General features: G+C 51.6%; 1 non-coding gene across 1 annotated transcript in view; it reads right to left on the bottom strand.

Annotated features, from left to right (window-relative positions):
- LOC124592471 overlaps positions 1–691 on the bottom strand; it is a 1,910-nt gene extending 1,219 nt beyond the window's left edge. The window contains exon 1 of the ribosomal RNA XR_006977444.1: positions 1–691. This exon is cut by the window's left edge and continues 1,219 nt beyond it. This is a non-coding gene — a ribosomal RNA (small subunit ribosomal RNA).
- Positions 692–5,000: the final 4,309 nt, after the last annotated feature.

The raw sequence follows: 5,000 nt of genomic DNA, 5'->3' as shown, positions 1-5,000 counted from the left end.
CACCGACGGGCGGTGAACCAACAGCGTGGGACACAAATCCAACTACGAGCTTTTTAACCGCAACAACTTTAATATACGCTATTGGAGCTGGAATTACCGCGGCTGCTGGCACCAGACTTGCCCTCCAATAGATACTCGTTAAAGGATTTAAAGTGTACTCATTCCGATTACGGGGCCTCGGATGAGTCCCGTATCGTTATTTTTCGTCACTACCTCCCCGTGCCGGGAGTGGGTAATTTGCGCGCCTGCTGCCTTCCTTGGATGTGGTAGCCGTTTCTCAGGCTCCCTCTCCGGAATCGAACCCTGATTCCCCGTTACCCGTTACAACCATGGTAGGCGCAGAACCTACCATCGACAGTTGATAAGGCAGACATTTGAAAGATGCGTCGCCGGTACGAGGACCGTGCGATCAGCCCAAAGTTATTCAGAGTCACCAAGGCAAACGGACCGGACGAGCCGACCGATTGGTTTTGATCTAATAAAAGCGTCCCTTCCATCTCTGGTCGGGACTCTGTTTGCATGTATTAGCTCTAGAATTACCACAGTTATCCAAGTAACGTGGGTACGATCTAAGGAACCATAACTGATTTAATGAGCCATTCGCGGTTTCACCTTAATGCGGCTTGTACTGAGACATGCATGGCTTAATCTTTGAGACAAGCATATGACTACTGGCAGGATCAACCAGGGAGCTGCGTCAACTAGAGCTGAGCAGCCGGCCGCCCGGGAGTGTGTCCCGGGGGCCCGCGCGAACACGCAAGCGTCCGCTCAATTATTCTGCAAACAGGAGGAGGCTGAGCTCCCCTGCACGATACACCTCGAAACCCTCTCAGGTCCCGGCGGCGCGCAGCGCCGTCCTAAGTACTTGGTCGGGTTCGAGAGAGGCGCAATCGCCCGGAGTTTGGCGAGTAGACGCTTTAGGTGCGACCACCCGTGCTCCCAACTGAGCTTGCCGCTGCCGACAGAGGCCCGGGAGCGTGCTGTCGTGGCATTGCCGGCGGGAGACAACACGCGCCACCTACGGTGGCCGGCAGCTCCAACGCCAGCGCCACAGAAGGACAAAAGCCCCACTTGGGTGCCGAAGCGAACTCTCCCAGCACAGCGCACGCGCCAACACGTCCGCACAGCTGCGATACAAACCACCTGCGAGAACCGCAGAGGCGACCGAGCAGCAGACGGCGTCGCGGCGCCGAGCGCCGGGCGGCGGCGCATCCTCAGCGCACACAGTCCTCAATCGGACCAGCACACTGCAGATGTCCACCGCGCTTCGCACCGGGCCCGCGAGGACCTACTTTGGCCGCACGGCGCCGCGTGCAGGGTGCGCCGGCGCGCAGCTGCGCCGCCTGCCGCCTCCGTCGGCCGGCGCGCCTGCCACTGGCCGCCCCCACCAGCCGGCTGTAGCGCGTGCGCCCACGCACCGCGCGGCCAGCACGCCGGGAGGCCCCCCCTCACCGGCCGGGGACGGTCCCACCCAGCCACCGCCGCGTATCGCTTCACACCCACATGCCATTCACGTTCGTGGGCATGGTGGGTATCGCTGAAACAACCGGTTGGTAGCTCAACCGATCGTCGCCATCACTGATTCACCTCTAGCGAGAACAACCGCACCACAACGGTTTACCAGTTGTTCATTTGCGTAACGTCACCAGCAAACGTAGACGTCCATCGCCATTTGCAAATTCAACGATTGTTGCATGCCTGTGTCAGGTGTCACGACACACTATGTCTGCCCACATACACGCAACAACATGTGCACGCTTCGCGAACACGTGGAAGGTGGCCCCCGTACGTATGCGATGTCCATTGCGCGAACGACTGTCAACCGGCCTCTGTCGCATGTCGCAGATGTGGAACGCAGTGCACCATGCTGTCACGGTGTGTGAGAAGAGACGACTACGTCTGACAACACGCGCCACTACATCAACAGACGGCTCATGCTGATCGCCATCCAGGGCATACCACACTGCAGTCCGGCTCTTATAGGGAGACGACACATAGCTGAGTGCACAACAGTTGGACCGCATGGTTCGCCGTTGTTGGCGCAGTCGTTGTACGGTCACATGTACCACGATGTATCATTCAGTACATGAGGACCAATGTGCAGTACAGTGTGTGATTTGGACGTACAACATCAGCGGACAGTTGACACAGGCCGTACCACAGCGTAGGCTAAGTGCTTCGCCATGCGAATGCCAATGAACAACTGCGAAGGGCATTGAGCATGTACGTCCTGCTGCCATCCACATTACAGTGTATCGCTGCAAGGTGTTTAACATGAAGCGATACACTGGGGACCAGGCAGTGCGAGTAGCAAACTATATTGCGGGGGTTGCAGTTAGGCAACACTACACTAATTTAACGCGTCGTATGACAATTACAGAGCGGGTTAAGGCCCAACGTGTGTTGGGTTAAGGCCCAACGTGTGTTGGGTTAAGGCCCAACGTGTGTTGGGTTAAGGCCCAACGTGTGTTGGGTTAAGGCCCAACGTGTGTTGGGTTAAGGCCCAACGTGTGTTGGGTTAAGGCCCAACGTGTGTTGGGTTAAGGCCCAACGTGTGTTGGGTTAAGGCCCAACGTGTGTTGGGTTAAGGCCCAACGTGTGTTGGGTTAAGGCCCAACGTGTGTTGGGTTAAGGCCCAACGTGTGTTGGGTTAAGGCCCAACGTGGGTTGGGTTAAGGCGCAACGTGGGTTGGGTTAAGGCGCAACGTGGGTTGGGTTAAGGCGCAACGTGGGTTGGGTTAAGGCGCAACGTGGGTTAGGTTAAGGCGCAACGTGGGTTAGGTTAAGGCGCAACGTAGGTTAGGTTAAGGCGCAATATAGGTTAGGTTAAGGCGCAATATAGGTTAGGTTAAGGCGCAATATAGGTTAGGTTAAGGCGCAATATAGGTTAGGTTAAGGCGCAATATAGGTTAGGTTAAGGCGCAATATAGGTTAGGTTAAGGCGCAACGTAGGTTAGGTTAAGGCGCAACGTAGGTTAGGTTAAGGCGCAACATAGGTTAGGTTAAGGCGCAACATGGGTTAGGTTAAGGCGCAATATAGGTTAGGTTAAGGCACAATATGGGTTAGGTTAAGGCACAATATGGGTTAGGTTAAGGCACAATATGGGTTAGGTTAAGGCACAATATGGGTTAGGTTAAGGCACAATATGGGTTAGGTTAAGGCACAATATGGGTTAGGTTAAGGCACAATATGGGTTAGGTTAAGGCACAATATGGGTTAGGTTAAGGCACAATATGGGTTAGGTTAAGGCACAATATGGGTTAGGTTAAGGCACAATATGGGTTAGGTTAAGGCACAATATGGGTTAGGTTAAGGCACAATATGGGTTAGGTTAAGGCACAATATGGGTTAGGTTAAGGCACAATATGGGTTAGGTTAAGGCACAATATGGGTTAGGTTAAGGCACAATATGGGTTAGGTTAAGGCACAATATGGGTTAGGTTAAGGCACAATATGGGTTAGGTTAAGGCACAATATGGGTTAGGTTAAGGCACAATATGGGTTAGGTTAAGGCACAATATGGGTTAGGTTAAGGCACAATATGGGTTAGGTTAAGGCACAATATGGGTTAGGTTAAGGCACAATATGGGTTAGGTTAAGGCACAATATGGGTTAGGTTAAGGCACAATATGGGTTAGGTTAAGGCACAATGTGGGTTAGGTTAAGGCACAACGTGGGTTAGGTTAAGGCACAACGTGGGTTAGGTTAAGGCACAACGTGGGTTAGGTTAAGGCACAACGTGGGTTAGGTTAAGGCACAACGTGGGTTAGGTTAAGGCACAACGTGGGTTAGGTTAAGGCACAACGTGGGTTAGGTTAAGGCACAACGTGGGTTAGGTTAAGGCACAACGTGGGTTAGGTTAAGGCACAACGTGGGTTAGGTTAAGGCACAATACGGGTTAGGTTAAGGCACAATACGGGTTAGGTTAAGGCACAATACGGGTTAGGTTAAGGCACAATACGGGTTAGGTTAAGGCACAATACGGGTTAGGTTAAGGCACAATACGGGTTAGGTTAAGGCACAATACGGGTTAGGTTAAGGCACAATACGGGTTAGGTTAAGGCACAATACGGGTTAGGTTAAGGCACAATACGGGTTAGGTTAAGGCACAATACGGGTTAGGTTAAGGCACAATACGGGTTAGGTTAAGGCACAATACGGGTTAGGTTAAGGCACAATACGGGTTAGGTTAAGGCACAATACGGGTTAGGTTAAGGTACAATACGGGTTAGGTTAAGGCACAATACGGGTTAGGTTAAGGCACAATACGGGTTAGGTTAAGGCACAATACGGGTTAGGTTAAGGCACAATATGGGTTAGGTTAAGGCACAATATGGGTTAGGTTAAGGCACAATATGGGTTAGGTTAAGGCACAATATGGGTTAGGTTAAGGCACAATATGGGTTAGGTTAAGGCACAATATGGGTTAGGTTAAGGCACAATATGGGTTAGGTTAAGGCACAATATGGGTTAGGTTAAGGCACAATATGGGTTAGGTTAAGGCACAATATGGGTTAGGTTAAGGCACAATATGGGTTAGGTTAAGGCACAATATGGGTTAGGTTAAGGCACAATATGGGTTAGGTTAAGGCACAATATGGGTTAGGTTAAGGCACAACGTGGGTTAGGTTAAGGCACAACGTGGGTTAGGTTAAGGCACAACGTGGGTTAGGTTAAGGCACAACGTGGGTTAGGTTAAGGCACAACGTGGGTTAGGTTAAGGCACAACGTGGGTTAGGTTAAGGCACAACGTGGGTTAGGTTAAGGCACAACGTGGGTTAGGTTAAGGCACAATACGGGTTAGGTTAAGGCACAATACGGGTTAGGTTAAGGCACAATACGGGTTAGGTTAAGGCACAATACGGGTTAGGTTAAGGCACAATACGGGTTAGGTTAAGGCACAATACGGGTTAGGTTAAGGCACAATACGGGTTAGGTTAAGGCACAATACGGGTTAGGTTAAGGCACAATACGGGTTAGGTTAAGGCACAATACGGGT

The sequence above is a fragment of the Schistocerca americana genome, unplaced genomic scaffold, assembly GCF_021461395.2.
Source record: "Schistocerca americana isolate TAMUIC-IGC-003095 unplaced genomic scaffold, iqSchAmer2.1 HiC_scaffold_924, whole genome shotgun sequence".
Taxonomy (NCBI): domain Eukaryota; kingdom Metazoa; phylum Arthropoda; class Insecta; order Orthoptera; family Acrididae; genus Schistocerca; species Schistocerca americana.
This window is presented reverse-complemented; position numbering and strand designations above follow the sequence as displayed.